The sequence below is a fragment of the Garra rufa genome, chromosome 20 (genome assembly GCF_049309525.1).
Source record: "Garra rufa chromosome 20, GarRuf1.0, whole genome shotgun sequence".
NCBI classification, from domain to species: domain Eukaryota; kingdom Metazoa; phylum Chordata; class Actinopteri; order Cypriniformes; family Cyprinidae; genus Garra; species Garra rufa.
The window spans coordinates 40,710,423-40,722,922 of record NC_133380.1 but is presented as its reverse complement, the minus strand read 5'-3'; the positions used below and the strand labels follow the sequence as shown (position 1 = coordinate 40,722,922).

The window sequence follows — 12,500 nt, the reverse complement described above, 5'->3', positions numbered from 1 at the left end:
AACACAATCATACACTTAATATATTACTAATATAAAAAATTCAGAGAGAAATGTATTTATGATTTTAACAATGTTAAAATTTCTTTTACCACATTCCAAAAAAAAATTGAAGAAATAAATATTTCTTTGAGCTTCACTCTGACAATGTTGTTGATTTACATCCTGAAGAAAGCAAAAAGACAGTTAAACATAAGACGATAACACTCAGATGAAGAAAAGAACATTCATTAGTGCAGTACACAACTCTGTTCACTAATGTGTTTTTAATTTGTAATAACTGCCCAATAGTCCTGTTAAGGCATGGTGCTCAATAGCTCTATTCAGATGGTAATTGTTTCTCATGTGGATGTCTTTAAAAATAAATCCGCATGGCACTTGATAAAACCCATATACTCATATGTTGATTTATGTGATGCTACAAACCTGGGAACATGCTGCTCATGTGGTTGCATGATTGTCTGCCTAAATACAATATAATATTTAATTTAACAAAAGGAAAATATTACAATATCATATCGCAACAGCTAAAGTCTGTCTACACCGGACGGGACAAAACGACCGTTGCAAATCATTTAAACTTTGTGTGAACACGTCATAAATTGAACGCGGCAGCAGATTACTGTCTGGGATTTGCAATGTTGAGCCGCGTAGCATCCAGTGTAGACAGCATAATAAGTTTTATTGTATTTTTTCATGCCGCACCGTGCCGTGCCGCTCGCTAGGTGTAACATTAACTTAACGTTTACTCTTTGCCGAGTCAAGTAACGTTAGCTAGTTTTACTGGTGTCCATTTACAATCCAACTCATAATAAATATGTTTGCTAAGTTATTTGCTTTCAATATAACTTTGCATAACTTAGTCCTCAAGCTAACATGAGAAGCTATCTCTGTAATATTTTAAAAAAATGCGCCAAAATGTTTTGACTCAGAGCTCAAAGTAAAGGCGAATATTATAAAAATTTACCATCCAGCAGAAGCGGGCCGTCATCTGAGCCCAAAGCAGCAGCAGTTGATGGTCGCGATTAACAGTAATGGCGGATCAACGAAGGGATCAGATCAGTTAGGGGAGGAGTCACAGTTACTCTGAAATTTTGCTCCTACTCTAGTGACACTTTTTACTCTGGTACACTCAAAATAGAGCAAAAACAACTATTTTTGAGGAAAAAAAAAATTTAACTCTGGAAAAACAACTCTGTCATTTTTCCTGTGTAGTAAGTTTGATCCCGATGAATAACCTGCCCAACCACCTCCCTCAGCCTAATGGCTAAAGCTTTAGAAAGGAGCTTTAAATCCGAGCACAAGAGCGAGACAGGGCAGTAATATATTCAAAAGAAAATACTTCAAAAGTTATTATCTCCATCATCCTGCCCAGATCAGACTTCCATCCTCGCACCATACAAAAATGAAGACATCTCACATAGATGTGCTGGAATGCCAAATGTTCACCTGGCTCATCATCCCACACTGGACCTCTGATATCTTTACGACCATGTCCACCTCCGTAAAGACAGTGTTCGTGTGTTTGCCAAAACTCTTAAAGACGTGGCCCTGGGTCGAACCCCAGGCAGCCCCCCAAAGAACGCTAGAGCAGCCACTACCTTTCAGCCAGTGAGACGCTTTCCCCCAATAGCACCACAAATCATGACCTCGCCAGGCTCTGCTGAGAAGTACTCTACAAACCCTACCCACCGGCCTGCACCCTATGGCCAAGCCACTATGCCCTAGCCACTATGCCCTAAGCCACCTCACTGCCCTGGACCTGTACCTCGACCTGGACCTATACTTCGACCTCAGCCTCCACAACCTGTTCTCTACTACCATCAGTCTATGCAGCAGCAGCAGCTCAGATCCCAACAGCAGCAGCACCCTGCACCACAGGGCACTCTCTCCTTGGACCAACATCAGCAAAACCACAAAAAACCAGAGCAGCTCCAGCAAGGAACAACAGCATCCCAACAGAGCAGCAGCCTGGTTCACAGGAGTTATGCCACAGCCCTAAAAGGGCCAAACCACACCAACCTTCTAGAGATTAAGGATCTGCTCAGATTTATATGCACACGGCTGGAACAGTAGTAGTGAGTAAATGACATACACACAAAATATGTATATACAAAAAAAAAAAAAATGTAGATCTGTTTACACATGTACTCTTTGATCCTCGATAATGTGTTGAACATGGGTGTGTTTTACTCTAGAGCTATATTAAGATTGTTTAATTTTTTACATTTGTTGTCGTTGAGTGAGAGAGTGAGTAATATCAGAGTTTGTGGTTGACACAATGCACACAGATTTCTACAAACAAGAATACACAAAACCTCTAATGATGGGCTCAAAATCAAATGCTCTCCCTCCTGAAGACAGACTATCAGTTGCAGGCACCCTTCCAGACAAAATTACAGCAGACTACTTAAAAACCATCAACCCCTCCAGGAAGACACTATCATCTCTGGAAGCAAAGCTTATATTTGGAGTACTAGATGAGTGCATTTATCAGATTGAGATAGTCTCTCTTCTACACACTTTGCTGAAGTCTCCAGAAGCACTTTCCCTAAGTCTCGAAGAGGAGGTGCTCAAGGCCCTGAAAGAGCACCAGAGGCTTGGGAAAAAGTGCCAAGCTTTGGTTTTTGATGGGAGTTTTAATCAAAGTGAACTATATGAACAATTAGCCAAATCAACAAAAGCAGTTTAGGACTCCTTTCATAACATCACACGGATATTTAGGGCAACTCCAGCCACAAGAGAGGTGCTAGAAAGCATAGAACCAAACACACGGGGAGAGACAGAGTCTCAGAAACTGAAAGACGGCCTATGTGAGTTGAGAGAGATTGTTTTGGAGAGGCTTCTCACAACATCTGCAGAGGAGAAAGAACGCAAAGAGATGATGCTGGAAGTCAGTCGACATCTCTCCGCCAAACAAAAGCTAATAGACTCACTGGAAAAAGAGGTTGACATGGCAATAACAGACAAGGATACAGAGACCTCCATGTTGATTAATATAGTGAACCAGCTGAGGAGCTCAGTGCATCAGAAGGAAAAAGATTCGGAGGACTTCATTGTCCGAACTCAACAGGACGCTGAGAAACAGAGCCAGTCAGAGTGAGATGTGATTTTCTTTTTTTTTTTTACTTTTGTAAACACCTTCAAATGCCACATTAATTGTTATATGGAGAGTGCCAGTGTTGCTGTTGCATGCGCCTCAACAAATGGGTAGTTGCACCCCTGAGAGCGAGTAATGGTTGAACATTAGCATTCGAGATACATTTCATCCAGTTAGCTTATGGATGGAAATGTTTTTTTTTTTTCTACTGAGCTGTGCATCACGACATTATTCATGGCTGTCAAACACTTTCCAGAGGCAACCCATCCCAAAATATGTTTATTCTCTTTGCTCCTGCACACACACAGCAAAAAGGACATCACTCTCAGAGAAAATGTTTTTAAAATCCATTATGATGACAGGGTTTTTTTCACTCGCTGTCTCGGAAGAGACAGGACTTGAGCCTTAACTTCGCAGGTTACCGGACTGAATGACTGTACCTCATGAGTTAAAGGGGAGCTAACAGTGAGGAGGAAAAGTGCAAAATTAACCACCAGGGAAGGCAAAAAGATATAAATTACTCCGACGATGGAAATGAAAATGCATGACTTGCGATAATTGCTGTGAAAGAAAGTGACAGCTGGACTCTCTCTTTCAATCTGAGGATGTGACACGATCAAAACATACTTCTTTCCTAATGGACTGCTTCGGTGGCAGCCACCATCATCCGACCCCGTGTAAAACAGATTACAGCCCCTCACAATGTGCTTTCGATGCAACACCGAATAAATGTGTTGATATTATGAGACAGATAAATGATAATGACTTGCAGATATAAATGGCGTGTGCATAAGGAACCAGGCTGCTTGACGTCAGGGCGGAGAAAAACATTGCTCTTCCTCATCTGGGACAATCTTACCTCTCTTGGAGACAGAATGAATTTGTCATGTTCTTGCTATCAGCACACGCAGGAGTGGATTGATGCTAACATTAGCAACGCTAGTTGATGTTTTGCCTCTTTCTGTTTGTTGCTGTGGAAATGAAGGACCACCAGAGAAGAAACAAAAAAAGCAGACTTACCTCAATGAAAACAAACTTTCAAACAAAGTCTAAAAACTCTAAAAAAAAAAAAAAAAAAAAAAAAAAAAATTACACTAGACTAGGGACTAACTACCCAGGCTAACCAGCCAAATCCTGACCACATACTGTGGCTAAACCCTTCAAACTGAAGCGAGCTGAGACCTTTATGGGTACATTTATAGAAAATCGGATTTCTCAGCGGATCATGAAGGGTAAGTGAGCCCTCACCTTTAATGACAGGAAGAAGAAACATCTGGCAAATTGCCTTCATTAAAGCAGCCAAAAAAAACCTCACAGACCTGAAGGGGGTTTCAAATTTAACTCCTCCAATGCTGCCAAAATAAACGTTACTGTGGTGTCAGAGGGTTTTGTTGACAGCTCCTCCAGCGAGTGACAGAGTATGAAGACATATTGAGCTGTCACTTCAAAATTTGTTTAGAGTGCAAATAATGAGGTTGAAATTTGGATCTGAATGTGACGTTGGGGCCACTTACCGTACTGCATCACTGTAGATCAGCTTTGTGTGTAATGCATTACATGTGAAATGTGGTATGAGTATAGCCAACTATTTTGCAAAGTTCCTGTGTATTCCTTAAACATATCTATTTGACCATTTTCTCCCGTTTCATATCCCATAGTATAGGCAGCAGACAAGTCAGACCACTAACTTACTTTTGAAGAAGAGATCTGTGATCACATTCAATCACATTATCACTCTTCCAGTTGCTCATGTTGCTCACCTCATTTGATATATATACACTTAAAGATGAAAGTATTAATTAATTGAGCCAGTCAGCTTTCAGTATGATATCCAGCCTAAGTTTAACCAAAAGATTAATCAGTTACACATTGATGAATGATTTGCAACACATGAAAGTGCATGACAAGAACATCACAACAATGTAATTTTCCATAATAAAGGAGTGGAGTTCATCTTCACATAGATGAGTAGATATTAGCGGGTAAAAAATGGGGCTCTCTGTTCATGTGTTAAACTGGTCAGAGATATAATAAAGTGTCATTCATAAGACTATTTTAAAGAATTTTCAAATAAGACTTTAAAAAAAAAAATCTGTTGTGTACATAAGCAGCCAAATCAGCAACACATTGGGTTTCACTTTATTTTGATAGTCCCTTTAACACATTCTGTGTGTTCATTGACTATAAGTAACTTATACACCTATACATCTACTAACTCTCTAGAGTGTTAGTAGAGTATTAGTAGACTGGCAGGGTTAGAGTTAGATTAAGTTCATATGTATTGCAAAGTTACTTATAGTCAGTAGAATGTCTGTTGGGAGACCATCACAATAAAGATTAAGCAGACAGTCTACTAACCCTCCAATAAAAGTTTGTTGACAGACTGATCGACTCTAAGCCACGCCGCATTGCTGCAGTAATTCAGGCAAAAGGAGCCCCAACTAAGTATTGAGTGCTGTACATGCTCATACTTTTCAGTTGGCCAAGATTTCCAAAAAGTCCTTTCTTTGTGTTGGTCTTAAGTAATATTCTAATTTTCTGAGATACTGAATTTGGGGTTCATTTCAACGTGGGACCATAGTCTGGACTATTTTTGACTGTTCCTGGATTAGGAAGAGTCTGGTTTTTGAGAGCTGTGGCGTGTTTTCATTACAAGATGTTGGATTAATAATTTGCTATCAGCCAACTTCAGATATGGACAATGTTTGGACACTGATGTACTACAGATAAGACTCTCGCTCATCATCTTTCACGTGACAAAGTCTTGCATTGCTTTTGTTTGCTTTTTATTTTAGTTTAGTTTTTTCGTACTTGTGTATTTACATTTTTGGCTACATGTAGCTGTATTAACCTGAATTGAATGTTTTCTATTTTATTTCTATAACCGTATTCCCCAAATGCTTATTTTAAGTTATAGTAGCTGAAACGTATTTAAAGTGAAACAGATGTATATATGTATAGATCATGGATGCATCCTGTTCCTGGAGATCTACTTACTACAGAGTTCAGTTCCAACCTGACTAAACAACCCTATCTGTAATTATCAAGTGCCATCTTCAGATCCTAATTAGTTTGATCAGGACCAGGGTTGGGCACCCCTGCTGTAGATTAATAGTGTGGGCTAAGTGAGGGGCCAGCACTAAGGGACCAGCGTTTTGCCAATGAGCAAAATCTCAGAGGCCCTGCGCTGACAGCCCGCTGGGGGCCCTTAGGATAGCCCTTTGCAATATTTTCTTGGTTCAATCAATCAAAATGGTTCAATACTTAACAGCTGTTTTAGATACTTGTTAATATCTGTTGGGGGATCAAATGAATGAGAGAAAAAAAAAAAGAAAAACAATCCATCGACTGTGACTAAGGTCTGTTAAATAGCGTTATGCAGAATATTTTGGCATTTCCACCATTTCATTCAATCATGTGTGCCACTCAGGCTGTCTTCACTTACACTATCTAACTGCTGCCAGTGTAATGGATGCATCTCTGTAGACAGGGACAAGTGTGGTATTATCAGTCATATCAGTGGCCTAACTGCTGAGTTGTGTCTTAGTGCATGTCAAAACCTTCTAGTACCTTGTCGAGATAAAGCCAGTCAGGACAGATTTAGGTCAGGGTGTCAGATGGGCGATATTTCGGGGGTCACCAAAGCCTCACCCCACGACGCCAAGCAGCTGGGAAAAGAGGAGGACTGCAGATGCACCTTGCTCATCATGTTTGACACCTCTCCATCCATCTGATGTCCCCTTCAGCTGTTTTCTCCATCCTCCAGTTCTCTCAGTCATTAGCGTTCTCTTCTCTTTTGATGTCTGCCGGTCGTTGATGGGAAGTGAGAGAGAGCAAAATCTTAGAGAAAGGGATGAGTGCAAATGATTGATGTCTGAATGATGTAAGAATGCAGAGACAAAGGCAGAATTTCAGACATTGGCTTAAACAATAATTTAGTGGCCCCCTTACTTTTCATAGAGTATATTATTGTTGTTATTGTAAATTAACTTCTGGCAATTCAGTTTAACCAGACACTAAATATGCAAAAATAATGATGCAATTTATTTTAAATATAAAAATATTTAATATATAAATACATAAATTCCAAATTATGCCATAATAAAACTGAGAGCTATTTGCCAGTCACAATGAAAAACAAATCGGGTAACTTAAATCAGGTTTTAAGGTTGTGCCCCATTTAGAATTGAATTAAAATACCAATAAACTCCAATTCAGTTGTTACATTTGAATTGTGGTAGCAAACAGGATGCATAATTGTAAATTAAATTTCGTATCCAATTAGATTTTAAATTATTAAAAGTTCAAAGAAGTTCAAAACAAAATTTGAATGTTAGTTTATATATTTCATTTTTAATACATTTATTTTTGTGGACCTGGATGGAACAACACTTCATTTCCCTGAATGCAGTACCTGTGAATATCATTTAATTTTTTTTTTAGTAAATTCATCTTCCTGTCATTTCAATTCAACTTCCTTTGGGTTTGTCCAATTTGATTCAAAATCCAACTCATAAATAATGTATACCAAATCGTAGTAGTCTGCTGCATCCTTTGCAGCCTAGCATTCATACTTGCAAGATGTAAATAAATAATGCAACCAGTGGGCAAAAATCATTTTTAGCAAATTAAATTTGCACCGAACTGTGGGGGGTTAATTCTACATTTAATTTAATTAAATTCAGTTAATTCTGCTTCCTTGTTTATTTATTTGCTTGTGGACTCTTTGCCAATATAATTGACTGAATTCAGCAAGTATGCTTTTCACAGATGCTTTTAGAAAAAAGAAAAAGAAAAAAAAGCCTCTAACATAAAAAAGAGAATTATTGAGGTTACAAGCCTCGATTGACTCCCCATCGGTGTGACTGACAGATCCAGCTGTTTTGCCTGAGGCTAACATGGAGGCGAATCAGTGTGTCCCATTCATTACTGCCTAATAATGCAAAAACTCATTATCATGGTCATGGTCCTTCTGTCACCATGCAGAGCAAAGGCCCCTGTTTTCTCCACTTCCCTAATTACTTTATCATACTAAAAAAAAGGAGAGGTGACAGTCCTGGCTTACTACTGTTCAGAGGAGGCAATGTAGCATTGGCCATTTATCCCCTGCTGGTAGATATCAAAACTACGCTGTTATTTTGGCCCAAAAAAACAACAACATCTTTCACAACTGATAAAAGTAGCTGTATTGTATATTCTGATAAAATAAGATTTAAGAATATTGCAGATTCTTTACCTGTGGCATGTTTGCATACAAAAAAAAAAAAAAAAAAAAAAAAAAAACTTGTCCATTGTCTGCAATATAATGATGTTTCATTAACATAGTTCGGGAGAAGCGCGTCAGATACTTAGCGTAAACATCACAAGAGGAGTCCACTCAAGTCAATCAGCGCCATAGGTTTAAATACAGCTGACTCACCTCCATTCACTTGATGGTTTATCAGTAACCCTCCACCACCCCATCTCCTCACTCCGAGTTCTCACTACTCCTATTGGGGGGTACTCTGGGTTCAGGCCATTCCCGAGCTTGGAGCCCTTCACCGGACAGCACGCCAAACATGCACTACTATTCTCCGGCTAATTATGTGTAAGCTCGAACTCGCGAAATGAATAAAGTGTATGATGAGGTTCACAGAACACACTTTCAAACTATGCACGGTTCTATTTGGCAACCAGCAAACCAGCGAAACGTGGGTAACTTTCTTGCCCTCACACAAAACTCTCAAATCAGCAGAAATTCTATAGAAATTAGTCAGTTTTACCAACTTAATTTTACTAAGCAACAGTCAATGTGGCTGAACCTTTACAAATGTCAAACGGACTGTTGTGTTTACCTGTCTACCGCCTTTTACCTCACTGCTCATAATAGTTGCTTGCAGTACATACATAAAGACACTGATTGTAATTGTTTGACTCTACTGAAGTATAAAGATACCATTTTCAGATATTTAGCTAAGTTCATGCCAAGTTCACATTCTTGTTTCTCTGAAAAACAACACTATAGCCAGTTATTCTAAATGTGTTCCGTGTTGGAATATCTGTTTTTGTTTTGGTCAGTTTAACCAATAGTGTTTAGACACCTTGGGTTTCTATTTGGCGGAAAACACAGTGTACTACAAGCTAGCAAATGACCTGGGGCAGAGATCGCAGATTCTACATGACCTTGATTTATCTGCATGATAAATCAACTCATCAGTTTGCAGTGTAAGGTTTGTCCCCTATAATGGTCGAGAGAGCTAAACCCGCTGCAACTTAAGAAAACACATGCAAATAAAAAAATAAAAAAATAAAAAAGCAAATTAGGAGAATAGTCCCCTTCCATTGTCATTTGCACTCATTCCTGTTACGTGTCTTCAATTTGAGGGTGCATCTGGGTGGTGGGAGTAACAATATTTTAAAATTTGGACTGCAGTACCAATTTCAACTGCTAGCTGTGAGTATTAGATACTGCACATTGAAAATGAAGTAACGAGCAAATATAACCATTTATTTTATTTCAAATGGTTGTGGGCAGTTGCAGGTGCTCATTACCTTCAAAAACATTCAATACTGTCAATTTTTGGTTTGGTTTTCATGTTTCATTGGCTCAGCTGGAAGCGATGGATCGTCCCCAACTCTCCCTCTACAGAACACAAGGCTGTCCGTCTCTTCCCGTCTGTTAGAGATGCAGGATGGCTGCGGCTCTGTCCAAGTCTCCCCATTTGTTATGAATAGACCCTACATCCTGGCGCATACACCCGCTTTCAGTTGCTCGCTGGGTCTTAATCAAGGTTGGCATGGGGAACATAACAGGTGAGCTCCGCTAATGATGGCGATTACAAAGGGCCTTGCAGTGGAGAGATGGGTTTGAGGCGCAACCAATGGCTGGACACTCATTTTGATGGGGGTTGTGCCCTTCTGAATACCAGACGTGTTTGGTTTGGCTCTAATCTTCAGACCGTTGGGAGCCATGTGGTTCTGATGTACCAGCCCATATCTTGACAGCTGGGGAAGCAGATTTTAAGCAAGGGAAATTTAGTTAATGGTTGGGCGATAACATTGAGAGAGAGAAAAAAAAAACACTTTAGTATGAAAGTGAACAGCTAACATAAATACCACTGTGGGTTGGTTTGGCATAATGGATATCGTTTATTTCTAGAAATCAAAATGCTGCTGGTACAATCCTCTTAAAAGTAAAAAAAAAAAATTCTTAAAGGTGTCATAGAATGGAAACCTGTATTTAGCTTGGCATAGTTGAATAACAACAGTTCTGTACATGAACATGACATACCATGAGTCTTAAACACCATTGTTTCCTCCTTCTTATATAAATCTGGTGTTTGCAAAAGACCACTGAAAAATAGGTCAATCCTAACATAACAGCGACTATTACGTAATAGTCTTGGGATCATTAATAGTTACGCCCCCAACATTTGCATCGCCCAATCATCAGACGTTCTGCGGGTCAGCATCTAAACTTGTCAAATGTGGCAAGTACTGCCGCTGTAGTATAAAGTTACACAGAGCATGTGCGATCGCCGATCTCAAAAAAGTGAAACTAAAAAGTTATTGTGCATTCAAAACGGCAGTTTCAATGCCCCGCATATTAATAGCGGCTCGAGCTCTGTAATTAAATATATATTTTCCTCTGTGTGTTTCCATACTGTTGTGTGAGAGCGAGCCGCTCTGTGAGACAGCCAATCAGAGCAGAGCTCATTATTATTCAGGAACCTTCCAAATAAGGTAGTAACAGACCATTTCATTCTAGGGACAAATCCTAGGGTTGTAAAACCGTTTCTGGAGAATGTTTGCCCTTACCTAAGCCATATACCTTCTATGTAGATATCAGAGAACAATTTAAAATATTGCATAAATGCATTCTATGGCACCTTTAAATGAGTTTGCAATTTAATTTATATGACCATTACCCATAAACCAGAAAAAAAGTATATAATTAAAAATATATGTACACTGAAAATTGTATTAAAAATACAGAAAATATTATTGCACACATTCAAAAGATTGAGGTTTTTAATTTTATTAATCAATATAATCAATATATATATATATATATATATATATATTTTTTTTTTTCAAGATTCTATGATAAAGTAAAAAAAAATAAAATAAAATGTCTTTTAATGTCTTTACTGTCCCTTTTGATGAAGATAATGCATGGTGAAAAAAAAGGTGGGAAGAAAAATTATACTTCATTGCTTTTGGTTTCATTTGCAAAACTTCATGTTTTCCCACAGAAGTATTGTATTCCCCAGAGAAACGTTGCATTCACTTGCAAAAGTATTGAAATATAGCTTTTCCTCCTACCTCATATTATTCCCATTATAAAAGTTTTGCAACAGAATGCGTAAGTTTTGCAAGCAAGGTTCTCAGGGGACCTCAAAAGTATATTTTAACATATAAATGTCCCGTTATGCAAGACGCTATGTCGTTGCCTTTATATTTTAAAAACTAGTTTGTCATGCATTGAAGAATTGTGCACAATAAAATAAGGGACACATATTAAGAGTAGAAATAGGTTTAACTGCTGATTTCTTGTTGACTTTAGCCCTAGGAATTCTCCTGAAGAGCGTCTTCCACTCAAAAAAAAGAAAAAAAAAAGCTTCTGAGAAAGCTTGAGTGAGTCCAACTCTATTCTAACCATTTAAATGTGGTTCTCAGACGTAGGTATAAAAATGGCAGCCTGGGCCAAATGCTCATCTGTGCCTTGTGGTGATACCACGTTGCTGTATCACTATCTGTCAGAGTGGTAATCCAGCCCTTTAGTCGGCTCAGAGTCTTTATAAGCATTCGGCTCTAGCGTGCGTAACCAGTCGCTCTAAACAGCTTTGCCGGGTTTTGATAGAGATTAGTTTCCTGCGCCTTAATGACCCCTCAAATTAGTACCCAGAATTCGACTAATTAGAAGTGTGTGCTTTCCTCTAATTAAGAGCTGAAATGCATCGTTGACTTCAGTGAGTTTTCGAAAGTTCATCTGGGGCTTGCAGAGCAGGGCTTTCGGCAGCTCTCCAGAACGCCGCGTCACCCCGGACTTCCAAATGACATTATTCACAGTTGACTTGGCTGCGCTCACGGTAAAATCGCGGCGGCGGCTGCGCCAGGTCTCCCCTCGCCCCCCGCCAGCGCCCCCTTGTGCACCAGGCCCCTTTCAAGCACGCTATTTCAAAGCCCTCCGTCCCTCCACGTTCCAGTGAGATTTGAAATTGCATGAATGTTGCCCTTCAGAGTAAAGTGTTTGGGCACCCTTGGTTTTAAACCAATCTAATCCTTGTAATCACGGATTGTGCTCAAACCTCCATGCTCCCGCCGAGGAAAAAATAAAACAAAATAAAATCGAGGTTTGGAGGGGTTGAACAGAATCCCTGCCGGCGTCGAGCCATGACCCGAATAGCAGCCAATATAGCGC

The 12,500-nt window shown here is 39.3% G+C and overlaps 1 pseudogene; it reads left to right on the top strand.

Annotated features, from left to right (window-relative positions):
- The first annotated feature begins 2,278 nt into the window (after window positions 1-2,278).
- LOC141293551 (dynein regulatory complex protein 10-like) lies at window positions 2,279-3,100 on the top strand (annotated as a pseudogene).
- The last annotated feature ends 9,400 nt before the right edge of the window (window positions 3,101-12,500 follow it).